The sequence below is a fragment of the Bidens hawaiensis genome, unplaced genomic scaffold, assembly GCF_021521415.1.
Source record: "Bidens hawaiensis isolate Kalapana, Puna unplaced genomic scaffold, B.hawaiensis_p1.1 tig00021363_1, whole genome shotgun sequence".
In the NCBI taxonomy this organism is placed as follows: Eukaryota; Viridiplantae; Streptophyta; class Magnoliopsida; order Asterales; family Asteraceae; genus Bidens; species Bidens hawaiensis.
Genome location: NW_027493314.1, coordinates 125,495 through 144,513, shown reverse-complemented (window position 1 = coordinate 144,513; position 19,019 = coordinate 125,495).

The window sequence follows — 19,019 nt, the reverse complement described above, 5'->3', positions numbered from 1 at the left end:
TTGTGTGTGTTTAGAGAGGATTTCGGTAGAGTAACGAGTGTGTCATTCGTTACATTAGATCGTATTTCCCATCATTCGTTCTCACGTTCGTTAAACATGTGTGATCAATACGAATGTGTCATTCGTTACATTAGATCTAACGAATGAATAGACTCATTCGTGTTTACATTAGTCTTAACGAATTGCCCATCATTCGTTGTCACATTCGTTAAGTAGGGTTAACGAATGTGGTTTACACTTATAACGAATGTGGCTTATTCGTTAGGGGGTAACGAATAGTCTTAGATTAGAGCGAATGGGGTAATTACCAAAATACCCCTTACATTATCTAGTAATATAATAATAACATAATAAAGACCGAGACGCCCAAGTCGTGTATCAACAAACTCCCCCTCGTCTCGAGCTCTTTATACTTTACTTCTGGAACATCTTCGTCTTCCAGTTAGCGCAACTATGAATCTTGAATGCATAACAGACACGAACAACCCACTGAAACTACATAGCAAGATCATAATCGCTTACGTTAGCAAATCGGATCTGATTCTGAAATAAGGCGTCGTTGTCAGACTTCGATAAATTAACGAGCCACACCGGATCGATCACACGTATGACACTCGTGTTAGATCCGGTACCCAATACGATTACCGCTTCACCCATTTGATTATCGTAATACAATCTGTTGAACGTGGTGAATAGACTCTGAGGGAAGATCTTTGTCGGAGCCCTCTTCATCGTCTTTGGCGGCTTGACCTGCAAGATCATTTTCTCCAGCCGGTGCGAGGATCAATCTCATCAATATATTTGTGTGTCGGCACTTGCGGCTTGAATAACTTGAACCCAAATCTGGTCTCATGTTGTAGATGATCATAGAACCACTCAGCCCACTGATCTTTTCCCCGATTAACAAACGGTTGGTTGGCTAGTGCTCTCACATCCCATCTTGGCATAGTCAGAATATCTCGAGGACGCTTAAAGTAATAAATACCATTTTCCCACTTAAAAATATATACTTTAAGCACCATCATATTGCCAAGCAACCAAGTCACCCTTCACGTCTTTAACACTCTTGTACTTCTTCATTTGGTAAGCTGATGCTCAAACCTTCGCTAGTCTGAATTCCTCCTATTCATTGTATCTGAAGGTTTCGATCATCTTATGCATACGCTTCACGTCTTGTCCAAACATACCATCCAAAGCACATTTTCTCTTCTTTTCTTTTGCTGATAAGTGACTAGTTCCAGCTTCTTGATTCCACCTCTCTCTCTTCACGTAGATGCTGTTCTGCTGCCTCAAAATGTTTAGTAGTGAAAAACGGAATACCTGAGTCATTGTTGTTCTCAGCATACAAATCAGGATATTCTTCAGCTGTCATGTCTTCAACTTCCACCTTTTCATACTCAGGCACATTCCCACGTGGAATGCCTGGATTATTGCTTTCCACCTCAACTATCTTTCCCAGTTCCTCAACTCTATCTCCACCTCAACTATCTTTCCCAGTTCCTCGACCTCCATTCAGATCCACAATTTGTTCTTTAGTTAGTGAATGGTCAACAAACTCACCCTCTTCGATCTCATCCGCATTGACCATACTATACCCAATCCCATCCATTCCAACAAATAAAATCATATTAGCCGGAATAACATCAATCGGCTTAGCTCAAGTATAGTCTTTATACGGCACAATCTGCAAAGTATTACCCTCACTACTACCGCTAGTACTCGTCCCAGCCTGATTACCTACCGACGGTGTATTACTACCGCCCGGTTGCTGGTCACCAACACCCCCTTCATCTGGATCTTCATCATCATTCCTCAACTTCTTCAACTCATCATCTTTGCATGTAAGTTGGAGGGTGATCTTATCTTGCTTCTCTAATCTCTCCCCCCTGAGCAGCAACTAGGGCCTTTAATTCCTTGTTTTCTTTCTGAATAAACTGAATATGCCGAAACATATTCTGCTACGCTAGCTCATGAGCTGCTCGATCTGCTTGCATTTGAGTTTGTTGCAGATGCAAGAGATTCAGCATGTGAAACCACTGAGCTTGGGAAGATATACCATAAAAGTTCGGATGGACAGGTTGCATAGGACCCTGAGGACGATTAAATGTCATGAATGATTGCTCAGGTCTTGGCAACATATTCGGAGTGACTGGAGTAGTAGGAGTAGTCGGTTGAGGACTAGACATACGTGCCAGCACAGTCTGTAACACATCTCCAAAGTACGGATCCAACAGTGTTGTAGTCGTCAAAGTCATAGTCGGAGGTACTGGAGAAACTGGCATATGAACTGGTGTAGGAGATCGTGTAACAACAGGAGATCTCGGAATCATATGAGGAGTAGGAGAGATAGGAATCGAAGCTGGAATAGATACAGGTGAAGATGATCTCTCAAATGGTTGGTTTGATATCTCAATACCCAAACCCCATCTCACCCTTTGCTTCTTCGGTTTCTCCCCCTTTTCCACCATCGTCTCTTTACCTTTACATTTATGTTTCTGTGCATACGTTAAATCAGTGCCCGATCCTTGACCACCATCACCACCATCATAACCACCATCACCACCATCACCACCTTCACGCTCAAAATCAGAATTATCATGAGCCCAACGATCATTAGATGGCGCTTCATTGTAAATATTGGCAAGATGGCCAATCAAACGCTTGTACCTCGGCCGATTTTGAATACTTTGACCACGGTAAGAACGTAATCGCCTCATCCTCTCAGCATTCATATGTTCTAATCTCATCAAGTCATCAAGATTAGCTGGATCTTTAAATAATGTAGGCTGAAGATCGTCAATAATAAGTTGAAGAAATCTCGGATACATCAAGAACTTGTGTCTGCTCGTGAGATTCTCCTTCAAGTGATAGAAAACCAGTTCAGAAAAGTTGAACGGTTTGTTCAGCACAAGATCTATAAATGCCGATTGCAGCATGATACGACATTCATCATATCCACCCTTTCTACCACCGAGACAGTGTATCAGCACATGCATCAAATACTTGTATGGCTCACCTAAGTATGCCTTGTTGTACATAGACTTATCCAACTCCCCCTTATATCTAATCCTACCAAACAACCCACGAATCAAACTCTTATCAAACTCTTATCAAACTCACACCTTTCATCCACAGTATCAACAAACCCCAACACATCTCTTACAACTCCCACATCTACAACCACTCGTTTCTTTTGAATAACTGCCTCTATCTGATTATCTCTTTCATTGAAAAGAGCTGTATCCCAAAAGGCACGTATAATACTTTGGTAAACCAAAGTCTTTGTTGAAATCGCATTGTAGATTCTGGAACGTAATAAGAAATTAATCATTCCTCCAAATATTAGTGAATCTTCAAATTATAGTTTAAAAAGGCACAGATATTTTGCTTTGTATCCCACGATAACAATACAGGAGCTTCTTCAGGTTCAGCCTATTGTACTGGAGCTTGAACCTCCGGTTGTTGTTCTGGATTAACATCTGATTGTTGCTCGGGAATTTGATTATGAACAATCTCGTCAGCCATTCTTTTGGTTTAACGAATGACTATTCATTCGGTATAATATATTATACGAATGAACTCATTCGTATGAAATTTCTTTAATGAAACTGGCACATTCGTTAATGCCTAAAGAATAAGCCTATTCGCTAGATGTTTGTTACATTTATTGCACATTCGTTACAAATAACGAATTAACATCCCATTCGTTACGAAAAACAAAAAAGAGAGTTATTCGGCATCAAACGAATAACCTCATTTGCTACCTTAGCGAATGACTTGATTATTCGTTAATCCTATAACGAATCAGATACACTTAAATTAGTCCTTGACTAATAAATGTCAAAATGTAAAGAACTTTGACTTGTTTAAGGTCAAAGACGACAAACATCATCGATAAACCCTTGATTCCTTATCAATTTTCACGATCAAACTCAGTGACTAGAATCGGAAACTTGTTTAATACACTACACCATGATTTTCGTTCCCTATAATCACCAAAATTGATAGTTTTTGAATTGTTAACTGTGGTTTATATCAGTTTAACTAATCAATTGATTAAGCCCTAAACCATGAAGGATATTCTTTGAATCTGATATCCCTGTGATCGCAATTACCTGTAGAACAAAAGTGTGTCAATCAATTGATCTAATATTTAGGAAAGAGATTATGCAAAAATTTTGCAAGAGTATGGTTAAGAAAGCGATGAAATAGTGAATCAGGCGAATGAAGAGTCCATTCGCAGCTTTGGGATTATAAACCCTCAATAATTTCACGAAAATCAAGGTCATTCGTTCAAATTTGAATTAACGAATGCCCTTATCCATTAAATTAAAGAACCTTATTCGTTAACCAGATAACGAATCTGATTCAAATTCGTTAAAACTTAACGAATGATATATTAACATTACATTCGTTAACCTTGAATATACGAATGTCTTCCATTCGTTAGGCTCAGCGGAAGCGAATGTCTTATGTAACGAATGAGTTCATTCGTTATGTATAATTGACGAATGACATGACATTCGTTAAGCTAATGTTAACGAATTACCACTAATCATTAACGAATGAGATAAAATCTCATTGATGATTTAAATAATCATTTAAAAACCATTAGGGTTTAGAAAATGATTTAAATAATGAATTAAATAATAAATTAAAACCAATTAGGTTTTAAATTGAATACCTTAAAATACTCGATCCATCAATGATCGGTAATGTTTAAGTTAAACGGATTTTACTTTAAAAATACATTAAGCACGAATTAACTTAAAATTGGGGTAAAAATCTTTTCCTTTTGTTTTGAAATTATTCGCCATCTCGGTAAATCGAAAATAAAACAGAAAAAGTAAAATCTTTTTGGAATTTTTAAAATTTTCAAACTAAAATAAAATGTTGTAGAAATAAAGCAGTAAACAACTAACATCTATCAATTCAGTACATATTTTTGTGAGTCGAGCAAGGAATCATATTGATCAAAATTTCCGTCCATCACAGTTTTATTTTTAGCTTTTATTACGAATGTACGTCGATTATTGGTATTGTTGTCCACTTAAATCTTTGAACAAATGTTTCAGAACTTTCGGTGATATTCTTAATTTTTTGTTCAATTATGCACAAACATCAGAAATGATTAGCTCTAACCTTTATTCAAGCTTAATTTGATTTTCTCCACATCACCCCAACTTGACTTAAACCTTAGAATAAATTTTATTTAAAATGAATGATTTTAAGCAATCATAGCCTGTAATCCCCACTACAAGATATACCCCCGTTATCAAGCATACCCTAAGGTCCGTTCCCATGGATGAGTATGCATGATTTCATTTGTCAGTTTACAGACATTGTGTCCTTTGTGGTCCGTTTCTTGATGGTAATAAGACGCGAACAAGGGGACAATGTATGACTCACAGCGTGGTTTGATCAAGTCTGTAATTCATTTTGTACACAAAGTACATTTTGCGATCAAGTTTAAAGACTTAAGCAGTTACATTACGGGTTTGCTTTTTCAAGCATTTTTAATATTCATCGAAATGAATACCAGATGTAAAACCGCATAAAGACACAATGAAGTCAGGAACCCTAAAGCATCATATCAATACAGGATTTAAGGCCATAAGACCATACATCGTTGAAGCGTTTACCACCAACTAGAAGCTTTCTCTTAAAAATGTTTTCAAATTGATTAGAAGGCTTGAGTATGACCGGATTATTATATTTCTGCTATCATTATCAAGACCTTTTCTAGAACCAATATTCCATTTTATTCGGCAATTTAGATTTATATCTTTTACTAGTTCTTAATTGTTTGTCCAAAAGACCTACCAATACATCAATACAATTAAGCACACAGTCTTTTATTACTTACTCTTTACTGGACTTAGGATCAAATGATCATTGTACAATCATTTTCCCTTTTTTGCTTCAAGACTCATTTTGATGAGCATTTTTCAATGTTTTTGAATTTTTCAATATTTGAATGTTTTTGGAGTTTTTAATTTTTTTCTATACAAACAAAAACCACAATATTTTTGGATTTTTATAGTTTTCTCCCCCTAACAACAACAAATAGAATAAAATCAAGAAAAATGAAAATAAAATGATTCAACCGAGCTATTGAATATCAGTTAACCTTTTTAATCCGTTTATACAAAGTAAGTATTGATAATGCGTTTTATCGAAAGCCTTGGTATAAAGGTCAGCCTTTTAAAAATATGTGTGAATTTTTTCAATATCTATTAATTTATTTTCAAAATAATCACGTATGAAGTGATAACGGATTTCAATATGTTTAGTTTTGGAATGTTGAACCTGATTTTTGGTTATTGATATAGCGGCCGAATTGTCAATAGAAATGGGAGTAGTAAGAAACTTCAAACCGTAATCCTGCAGATGCTGCTGGATCAAGAGAACCTGTGAACAACAGCTCGAGGCCACCATGTACTCCGCTTCGGCTGTAGAAGTTGAGACCGTTGTATGCTTCTTACACCGCCAGGAAACAAGCCGGTTTCCTAAGAATTGACAACCCGCTGTTGTAGACTTGAAGTTGATCTTGCGTCCTCCGTAGTCCGAATCCGTATAAGCCGTGAGATCAAACTTATCGTCTTTGGGTGTGTCACACCCCGTTAAGCGAATTGCGGAAGCGTAAAACGGAAATGCAACAGATACAACTGGTATCAAATACATTGTTCATAAAGAAACATTACTAACTAATTCACAATATATTATATCGTTTTAACATCTTTTACAAACTAGGTGATACAATCAAACCGGTTCTTCAATTACTTTACTTCTAACTCAAATGCCCATGACATAAATCACCAATCAGACACGTAACGCACAGGAAATTACTTCTCATACCTGATTATCTGAAAAGCATGTTAAAACAGGTCAACTACGAATAGTTGGTGAGTTTCATAAGTTTAACGAAATCAGTTCTGCGTACAACACAGTCATAGTTTGTATGTACGCGCGTATGTAAAAATATGTATTTACGTTTGTATAAATATGTACAGCCATATCCTTGTGTGTGCATATGCACACATGTACGTTTATAATATAAATTCGAAATTTCGGTAAAATCGTGATTGTTTGTTTGTACTACATGTTTCCAATTTCCGTGTTTAACCAACCACTGTGGCCCCCCTTCCGCCCACAACGGTTCCGCGTTAACATCAACCACTGTGGTCTCCCTTCCACCCACAGTGATTCCACGTAAACTCAAACATTATATAGTGTACACGCAAATAATTAGTATATTCTACACATAGTATTTCCTACGGTATAGCATGTATATAATAGACACATATACACATATAGTATTTATCACGTATCACCAAATACTGTGGCTCCCCATCCGCCCACAATACGCATAATCACATTATTTTCTTAACATTCAGGTCATAATCAATTTAGTTCGTTTAATAAGTTGCAGCAGAACTTGGCTCATAGGCCATACTCAACTTTAGTTTAGTAAGTTGCAGCAGAACTTGGCTCATAGGCCATACTCAACTTTAGTTTATAAGTTGCAGCAGAACTTGGCTCACAGGCCATACTCAACTTTAGTTTAGTAAGTTGCAGCAGAACTTGGCTCATAGGCCATACTCAACTTTAGTTTATAAGTTGCAGCAGAACTTGGCTCATAGGCCATACTCAACTTTAGGTGAGTAAGTTGCAGCAGAACTTGGCTCATAGGCCATACTCAACTTTAGGTTAGTAAGTTGCAGCAGAACTTGGCTCATAGGCCATACTAAACTTTAGTTTGTTACTATTGTGGCCCCCTTCCGCCCACAATAGCCCCATAATCATCACAGACCACGTTATCCCCATGGCCATTACAGACCACGTTGTCTCCTAAATTAGTTATGTTTAACATTACATAACATGTTTGTATAAACATGCTGTCACGTGTAATTTCATTATGTTTTGCAATTCGTATTATCTCCACTCAATATATCAATCAACGATAATAATCATCTTTCATCAGCACGTAGTCAATCATTATGTTTGTAGGGACTTTTCATATATAAATGTTCAGATATTTTATATCCTGATCCGTTTTTAGATAGATAATGTGTATAAACATGCTTTCCACCCCAAAAGTTCGTAAAATAGTTTAAAGAGTGGGGTCATGAAACTCACAGTTTTGTAGGCACTCAGTGCGAGGTCAGCTCGGGGTTCGTTTCCCTTGCTATCATTTAGTCCCTATAGTCCATATTATAATAATATTAATATTTTAATATTATTATAATCTCAGTACTAAACTGGGCTGTATAACTAATCTGGGTATAGCTGGAACGCCCAGAAAGTGGTAATAGGCTTAGGTTGTGATGTTGTTCAATATCTAATACTTAAAACCGAACTTGACTCAGATTCCCGTTTTCCCAGCTGGGCCAAGTTGTTCGTTTACGCGTTCAGAAAACAGCTATGGGAAAATAAGCTTGGGTAAATGTATTGGTTAATAAAATGATTAAGTTATAAAGAAGGATCACATACTGGGGTCCCGGATTAGCCATGGGGCCTGTTTCCGTTTATTCAGTTTGATTTGAGAAGAAACGCGCACAATCTGCCCGGATTGTCCAGGTTTCTCATAGAAAAGTTCGTTTTTACTTAATTAATCCGAAAATATGATTTTTGATCAATCTTGGTGTTTTGATATTCCCGCAGGTTCGCTAGTTGCGAACTTGCCGGTTTTTATAAAAACTGAATTTGTTTAATCTTTAAATTAACATAATTAATTAACCGTTAATCATTAAATTATGAAAATTTAACCACTTATCAATTAAAATATGTAGATTTTTATAAAAATATTTCTGGAATTATTTAATGATCTATTAATTTATAAAAATTCATTTTGTCAGCTATATTTCGCCTGAAAATCGTCCGTTTACCCCAAACAATTTCCAAAAATTCCACAAAAGTTCCTGAATGCTCAAATCATGTCCCAAATCAATCTGTATCAATTCCAGAATGTAAAAAGCTCGTACGATATTCTTTTCGACCCAAATTCGGCTATAAAAATTCACAAGAACACATATACACAAAACACCTTTAGACTTCTCCAAATGATTCCAAAATTCATATGTGATTAAAATACATCAAATCTGAGTTCCCAGAAAAATTTCATAATTTTTGAAGTATTTTAGCTATTTTTCCCAAATAAATGTCCCAATTCGGTATCAAATTCGCCAAATATTCTCGGATGGTCGAAAAATTAACAAATTTAAACAGGGACTTATTGACATGGTCCCTGATTTTCCTGAAAAATTTCAAGGCCTAAAAATATGCAAATCACAACCTTAACCTAAACAGCCCGTAAGCGAGTGTTTCGGCATTACCCTAGCGGGTTTGGCTCGTTTCCGACTTTCTAACCAAGTTTTCAGGTTCCTGTGCTTCTATGCAAGCTAGATACAAGTCCTATATCACAAACCAAGCAATTTTTCATCAACATAACAGCCCTTAACTTAGGGTTTCGGCTAGTGCACAAAAACAAACTTTTGAACCGTAAAAACGCCGTTTCAACCCTTTAATTCGTGTTTATGGCCAAAAAAACTATTATACCAGGTTCCTCACCATGTGTATGATCAAAACATGTTTATGGACCATTTTTAGGGTTTTTACATGGTTAGGAATGATTTTTGGCAATCAAGCTATGTTTATATGATATTAATCGAGTTTAAACGTGCCGAAAATCGAATATTTATGACATTTTTATCTAGTTTCTTGCTGGTTCTTGATGGAGAGCTGCTTATGTCCAGAATTCTCATGAAAATGATTTCAAAAAATATCTTAAACTTGTTTAATATTTAAAGGAAAACCAAGGGTAAAAAAGTCTTTTTTGGCGGGCTGGCTTGTTGGGCCCCCTTTTGGGCCCATTTGGCCCACTTTTCTTGATTTACGTGCCCGAACGTGAAATGCCGAGTCTAAAATTATATCGGGTTTGGTTTTTGGCGAGAAAAATATCGGGTGCGACAAACGGAGCGAAAACGAGCGTTTTTTGGCTATTTTTGTGTAAATTTATAAAAACATACTATATGTTTGTAAAAATCAAAAATATTTTCACGGATTGCTTAAACATTTCCAATAAGTGTTTGGTAAGTCTTTTTCGGCTTAACGGATGATGCAATGCTTGGTTTGTAACTATCTTTCGCGTTTAAATCTATAGCGGGTAGTTAAACGAGCATGTTTTCGTTTAACTTGTTTGCTATCGAACTAAGGCCATATTACTAATATTATGTTTTCGTTTAACTTGCTTGCATAGATCGTATATCACTTATAGATGGCACCCCGGAATATCCGGACCATAACCAGACCCGTTTGGTTATTCATGTGTTCGTTACGCAATAAGCAGTTAAACGCTTATTCGAGTTTGTAAGTACTAAGGTGTACTCGGTTTTGCCACGGATGTCACAGGGTGCCACAACTCGATGTTGGGATTACCCCTCAGATAATGTAAGATACGCTTAACTGCTGCCAGATGAGTCACTCGAGGACTCGATTGGTACATGGCACATAAACAAACAACAAACATTATATCAGGACGTGATGCAGTCAAATACAAAAGAGAACCAATCATGGCTCGATACAGGGTCGGATCAACGGTATCCTCCAATTCATTCGGTGACAAATTAAGACCCACAGGAAGAGGTGTAGAAGGGATTTTTCCGGAAGACATCTTTAATTGGCTCAAGACATCATTCACGTATTTTGTCTGATGAATAAAGATCCCAGAATCAGACTGGTGAACTTGTAATCCCAAGATGAAGCTCATCTCCCCCATCGAACTCATCTCGAATTTGGTTTGCATCGTCTTCTCGAATTCTTTGCACAAGCTGTCGTTTTTCGAACCAAAAATAATATCATCCACATAAATCTGGACAAGGAGCAAATCGTCACCAACATTCTTGGAAAATAAGGTACAATCCACAGTTCCCCTCTTGAATCCACTATCAATCAAATGGTCAGCTAACATGCTATGCCAAGATCTCGGGGCCTGGTGTAAACTATAAAGAGCCTTGCTCAAACGATAAACACGCTCAGGATAGTTTGAATCTTCAAAGCCGGAAGGCTGCTTCACGTACACTTCTTCATGAATTTCTGCATTCAAGAACGCCGATTTAACATCCATCTGATAAACTTTGAAGTTCTTGTAGGCTACGAGGCTAAAAATATGCGTATTGCTTCCAGTCGTGCCACTGAAGCGTACACTTCTGTGTAGTCAATGCCTTCTTGTTGATTATATCCCAACACGACCAATCGTGCCTTGTTTCTCACGATAACCCCTCGGTCGTCTTTCTTGCACTTATAAAGCCATTTCTTCGGTGTAGCCCTTTTTACTCGGTCGGGTTTGTCAATAAGATCCCATACACCCAGTCTTACGAACTGTAGCAGCTCCTCCTGCACAGCCTCAACCCAAGACGGTTCCTTGAGTGCCATAATGACACTTTTCGGTTCTATCTGAGATAAGAAGCAAGTGTATCATGCAATGTTTAGAATCCCCGTTGAGTGCAAATCCGCATAAGCAAACAAAATCGGATCATCTGTAGGAGATACATTACAATCAACCACATCGTCACATATATTATCCAACTGGTGTCTCCTTCTAACACCGTCATTCACATCCCCAATTATCTGTTCATGCGGATGATTAGTATGAATCCTTAAGGAAGGATTCGCAGGTACAGATATATTATCACCAAGATTGGTGATATTTTCCTCTACTGTATCTAAAGAGATAGTCGATGATACATCTTCAACTATAATTGACTCATTTGTTTCTTGAGCGTCATCCAATGGAATTGAAGACGAGTCAACGAAGTCAGCATCATCGGAAGATTTAGAACCATCATTGTATGTCTCCAATACATTAGGAGTGACGGTCTCAACAATACAGGAAGAACTTGGAATAGGAAGACACCGTTCTTCCAAATACGATCGTACCAAGTCTTCAGGTATATCTTCAACTGTTGGAGTAAATGAATTAAATAAACTATCATAGTTGAACACCCAATCGAGAACGGTGCCGGCTGGAGGTGTAGTGCTGCTTTGACAGTCTACGTGATACCATTCTTCTACACATCGTGAAGAAAGATTGAAAATTCGCTTCTTAGGAGAATTATAACCCAAAAAGTAAGCTTCATATGCCTTTTCATCAAATTTCCCGGCATCTCTCTTCAACACCGTACATTGACACTCGATAGTTCCAAATACTTTAGATTAGGCTTATGGTTATTAAGAAGTTCATAACTTGTTTTTTTCAACTTCTTTACTGTTAGGACACGATTTAATGTATAACATGCCGTATTCACAGCTTCGTTCAAGAATTAAATGGGAAGCTTAGAATCAGCAAGCATTGTCCTAGCGAACTCTATCAATGTCCGATTCTTCCATTCAGTCACGCTGTTTTGTTGAGGAACATACGGCGCACTGACTTCCCGATGTATTCCTTTTTGAATACAGAAGAAATCCAACACATTGTTTTTAAACTCAGTTCCATTATCATTCCGAATTCGTCTCACTTTCAGTTTGTAAAGTGATTCGATCTTTGTGATAAGGTTCTGAATTAAGACATGTGTCTGATCCTTTGAACCCATAAATAACACCCATGAGTATCTCGAGAAGTCATCAGTTACTACCAAACAATACACATCACCTGCAATACTAGCACGATTCACTAGACCAAATAAATCCATGTGAAGTCGTTCCAGTGGCGTGGTAATCGAGTTAATCAATTTGCATGGGTGTGACTTCTTCTTCTATTTCCTCTTCTTTCATGCGACACCGTGACAATTGAGACAAAACCAGGTACACCTTAATACGTAATTACCGACTTAATGATTAAACGCGTATTACGTACCGAACAAACGAATAGCCGAACTGGTCTGGTTATGACCTAGATATCTCGAGGGACCATCTATAAGTGATATACGATTAATATAAGCTAATATATTAGTATTATGGCCTTAGTTCAATGGCAAACAATTTAAACGAAAACATGCTCGTTTAACTACCCGCTTCAAATTTAAACGCGAAAGATAGTTACAAACCAAGCATTATATTCTGTTAAGCCGAAAAAGACTTACCAAACACCTATTTGAAAATTTTTCAGCGATCCGTTAAAATATTTTCTAATTTTACAAACGTATACTATATTTTTACAAATTTACACAAAAATAGCCAAAAAACACTCATTTTCGCGCTAATTGCCGTACCCGATATATTTTTCGCGCAAAAAACCAAACCCGAAATAAATTTGGACTCGGGATTTCACGTCTAGGCATGCAAAAAAAGGCAATGGGCTGAAATTGGGCCAAGTGGGGGGGGGGGCAAAGACTTGCAGCCGCCACCCCCTTAACATTATTATTATGAAAGTTTCTTTACACTTAAGAAACTTAGATATTTTACAAACTTTTTCAAAAACATAGAACTCATACTCAGCTATTATTTCACACAGACTACAAAAACTTAAGGTAATTATATTTCTTTAATCAATTTTTACTTATTATAATCATGTTTAATATCAAATAAACATAGTTTGATTAACAAAAAGCATTCCTAACCATGCAAAAATCCTAAAAATGGTCCAAAAATATGTTTTGATCATACACATGGTTAGGAATTAGAATCATACTCTTTTTTGGCCATAAACACGGATTAAAGGGTTTGAACGACGTTTTTACAGTTCAAAAGTTCGGTTTTATACCCTAGCCGAAACCCTAAGTTAAGGGGCTGTTGTGTTGATGAAACTTTCTTGGTTTGTGATATAGGGCTTGTATCTAGCCTTCATAGAGGCACAAGAGCTTGAAAACATGATTAGAAAAACGAACCAAAACCGCTAAGGTAATGCTGAATCACTCGTTTACGGGCTGTTTATGTTAAGGTTGGGATGTGCATATTGTTAGGTCTTGAAATTTTGTAGGGACATCAGGGACCATATCATTGAGTCCCTGTTCAAATTTGGTAATTTTTCGACCATCCGAGAATATATGGCGAATTTATTACCGAATTGGTCCGTTTAATTGGGAAAAATAGTTCAAATACTTCAAAAATTATGAAATTTTGTGGGGAACTCATATTTGATTTATTTTGATCACATGTGAAATTTGGAACCATGTGGAGAAGTCTAAGTATGTTTTGTGCATATGCATTCGTATGAGTTTTTATAGAAGAATTTGGCCCGAAAATAATATTGAACAAGGTTGTTACATTTTGGAATTGACACAGATGCTTTTGAGATATAATTTGAGAATCCAGGAATTTTTGTGGAATTTCTGGAAATCGTTTGGGATAAACGGACGATTTTCAGGCTAAATATAGTTGATAAAATAAATTTTTATAAATTAATAAATCAATAATTAATTCCATAAATATTTTATAAAAATATACACATTTTATTTGATAAGTGAGTAAATCTTCAGAATTTAATGATTAAAGTTTAATTAATTATGCTAATTTGAAGATTAAACAAACTCAATTCTAATAGAAACCGGCAAGTTCGTGATTAACGAATCTGCAGGAATATCAGAACACCAGAAGTGATAAAAAAATCATAGTTTTGGATTAATTAAGTAAAAACAAGCCTTTTTATGAGAAACCTGGACAATCTGGATAGATTGTGCGCGTTTCTCCTCAAATCAAACTGAATAAATGGAAACGGGCCCCGTAGCTAATCCGGAGCCCCAATGTGTGATCTTTCTTTATAACATAATCATTTTATTGAGCAACACATTTACCCCAGCTTACTTTCCCATAACTGTTTTCTGAACGCATAAACGAACAACTTGGCCCAGCTGGGAAAACGGGGAAACTGAGCCAAGTTCGGTTTTAAGTATTAGACATTGAACAACATCACAACCTAAGCCTATTGACACTTTCTGGGCATTCCAGCTATACCCAGATTAGATATACAGCCCAGTTTAGTATTAAGATTATAATAATATTAAAATATTGTAACGCCCGTAAATTTAGTTAATCGGCTCGATCGTTTATAAATGTTGGTCAAAAAGCCGGGGTTTCATCTTTCTAATTTAGAGCCTTGTAATATGTTTTAAAAGTCCGTTTGTCCATCCTTTTTCCCAAAACATCCTCTCTTACGACTTAAAGTATTATATTAGTATGTAGCACCCGACATTTTCGTTTATCGGCATGCACGTTGTAGAGTTTGTATAATTATCGGGTTTGAACCGGCTTCGGGGACCTCCTTGTCATACACGTAAGCTGAATTAATTGACTTTTCACCCAAGTTGCTACACACTTCATACTGGAGGGACTAGAGTGTAATTTATTTTATATCATAATATTAAAAAAGAAAAACTCTAACCCTAACTCTATTCCCAGCAGCCGATCGGCCTCAAGACCCCCCTGCTCGTTTTTCTTCTGCCCAGCCAAGTTTTAGCCGTGAAAACTTCAATTCAAGGTCGGTTTTATGATTCCCCATGTCTTTTACACCTTAATTGATCATATTAACGCTCTTATTGGTCGTTAAGATTGAGTTTTGATGATAACAGCTTGCTGACAGATTCGTATATGTTTATTGTAGGGCCTGTAACGCGATGTTAATCCACTGTTTTTGATCGATTCTTGATTCCATGATGTGCTACTTTGAGTCTAGTTTCCAGAAAGGTATAATACGTAATTTTTGGACGAGATTTGAATGGTTTTTTTGATTTTATAAAATCGAGTGTCAAAGCTGATGCGGGATGTTGGATTCTGGTCTGTCTTCCCGACATCATAACTCTTTTTCAACAAGTCCAAATTAGTTGGTTCCACCTCTGGAACTTAATATTTTGAGTTTAGAATCAAAAACAATTGGAATTGTTTAATTTGGTTTGGTAATGAATTTTATAAAAATAAAACCATTTTGTTGCGCGCTGAAATAGCTGCACATACCTTTCTATGTTAGAGGAATTTTTATGATTTTTGTGTCCACTAGAAAAATATAATAAAAATATTTTTATAAACTTAAGATATTTATGCAACTCTGGTAAAAATTTAATAATTTAATTCCATGGTTTTTCTATGTAATAAAATACATCTTTGCATGCTAAAATCTGCATGTTATATTCGTTATTGATCGATAAGTTCGTTTTAGGCTTAACCGGTGGCTTCCCTTTCTCGCATCTTTCGGGGCTGTTATAATTGAAGTTCGTGCTCCGTCAACTTCCTAGGTATGTCACTTACAACATACTAAAATTTCATGGCCAATGGAGGTGTTTAGGTCAGTCAATCGATTTTAGTTCGAAAACTAGGGTTTATCGGGTGTAGAATTGTAAATTGTTGAGTTTGATGCGTTAATCGGTTGGATGACCAACCGAATCAGTTTGCATGGCCCTAGGGGAGTCTAAGGGCTGTGGGAAAATTATATTTTTGATACTCGGGGCTGTTTTGGTTGGTGATTGGTCAATCGAGTCGGCGGTGCGCGAATTTTCGTTTAAATGTTAAATTGAAAGTTGTAAAAGGAACCGTCAACCCTATCAACTCGGGTGACATAATTATGATGTAAGAAAAGGTTAAGATGGGAATTTAGTCCATTTGGGGCTGATTCGTTTGACAATTGGTTTTAAGATTTATTACGCACGTATTCGACTCGATTTGATTACCGGCGGGTGAGTTGTGCATCATGGTTAGCCCCGACCATAATCGTAGGGTGGATTTGGTTAGTTGAAGGGTTTTAGCGGCTGAGGTAAAGTATTGGGCCTTGGGCCAAAGTGTTGGGCCTTGGGCCAAGTTGTTGGGCCTTTGGCCAAAGTGTTGGGCTTAAGCGGCCCATTAGGCAAGTGTGTTCTTGCGGTCTAGTTTAGTAACGCGTTGTGTATAACTTACAGGCCCTTGCTTATGATTGTGCACTTAGGGATTTCCTAGCTCGTTGCAGGTGTTTGATTGATTTCAGGTGAGTTCATAATGCCCTTTTTAATCTTTTTACGTTTTGCTAGCATACACACCGAAATCCAATTTTATACGATTTTACCCGTTACAACTATTTGAATGGTACTACATGGTCTCACTCGTGTGCACTTCGAAAGTTATATTTGAATTATTTTATATGCTTTAGGATATTTTAGACTCGTTTATGGTCTTGCATCCTTTAAGGTTACGTACATTATTAATGGTCTAGACTTGAGGATGTTAGTAGACTTGGTAGTAATTGAATATGAGTAGACCTATTTACTTAGTTCCCGTATGGGATGATATATATATATATATATATATATATATGTATAGATATATATATGTATAGATATATATATGTATGTATGTATGGAGGTATGTATGTATGGGTATGTGTTACCTTATAGCCTACGGTTGTGTGATGATATTTAGTTCCTCGTGACTAAGAATGATGTGAGTAGGCTTATTGATGTGTGTGTGCATGGTGTTTCACGGCCGGGTCAAATATATTACTCGGGTTGTACCCGTGGTGGAGAGGCCCGTGTGACGTGATCATCATTTTGGCGGGTCAAATATATTACTCGTGTTTTAAAATCCCGTGGTGAAGAGGCCCGTTGGATGTTGAGCCGCGATCGGGTCAAATATATTACTCGGGTTGTACCCGTGGTGAAGAGGCCCGTATCACGTGCTTGGATGTGAGCCGAGATCGGGTCAAATATATTACTCGGGTTGTACCCGTGGTAGAGAGGTCCGTATCTCGTGCTTGGATGTGTAAGCTGTGACCGAGTCAAATATATTACTCGGGTTTGACCCGTGGTGGAGAGGCTCGTGTCACATGCTTAGGTCTTACCGCATCCGGGTCAAATATATTACTCGAGTCTTGACTCGTGGTGGAGAGGCCCGTGTACGTGTGTTCGATGATGAATGTATTACTTGGTGAATTATATTATTTATTTTATTTTATCCTCTCTATTGTTTATAACTATAACTTTGAAAACAAGTATGAATTATTGTTTATGAAAACTTGAACTCACTCAGCTCAAGCTGACTTTGTGTGTATGTTAAATTGAATTTCAGGTTAAGAAGTGGATGCTACCGCTTGGACGTGCTGGAGACTACTCGGAAGGTTGAAGGCATTTCTGGTCGAGGATTTCAAATAAAACAGATATTTTGTTTATATTTGATTTTTGGACACTTGTACCCGTATTTGGGATTTTTAAATACTTACACTTTTTCCGCTATTATTTACTCTGAACTTGCTTTAAATAAAAACGAATCGTTTGGTTTTAAATTTTTGTGAAATTGTGGATGTGATTACCAACTGTAGGATTCCCGGGATTCGAGGTCTTACAAATATTAATATTATTATAATATTGATTATAGGAACTAGTGATAGCAAATCAAGCAAACCACGAGCTGACTCAGTACTGATTATCTTCTAAACTGTGAGTTTCATGACCCCATTTTTAAACTGTTTTTACGAACTTTCGGGGTGAAAAACATGTTGATACATATATGTATACTATGAAATGTTTGATGATGGGAATTATCTAAGTGCTAATACACGAAAGTCCCCACGAACACAGTGTTTAACTTCGAGCCGGTGGCTTGTTAATAGTACTATTGGTTTGACAAACCCAAACAGAATCGGCCTGGTTGCCGTATCACATAGCGCCATTTGCACATGACCATACTTATACAAACAGGCTATGTAGTGTTAGACATAGCTACCGGGGAATGTTGTGGGCGGAAAGGGAGCCATAGTTGTTGATTGGGCGTGGGAAATGAAAGCATGCTGCACAGACAGTCAAGGCTTCACTATAGCTTAGTATAATTACCTCATAAACATACAAACAAACATACTTGTGAACGTACATACATACATACTTGTGTATTTACAAACTGTGATTGTTGTACGCACAACTGATTTCTTGAAACTCGTGAAACTCACCAACTATTTGTAGTTGACCCGTTTTAACATGTTTTTCAGGTGTTGGATTAGATTAGAAAGTCAATGTGCTACGTGTTTGACTTGCGATCAATGCTAGGTGACTTGATGCAAGTGTGCTAGTAAGAAGTAAAGCCGCTTAATGGGCTGGATTTAGTCTGTATCACCTAGTTGTAACAAAGTTAGA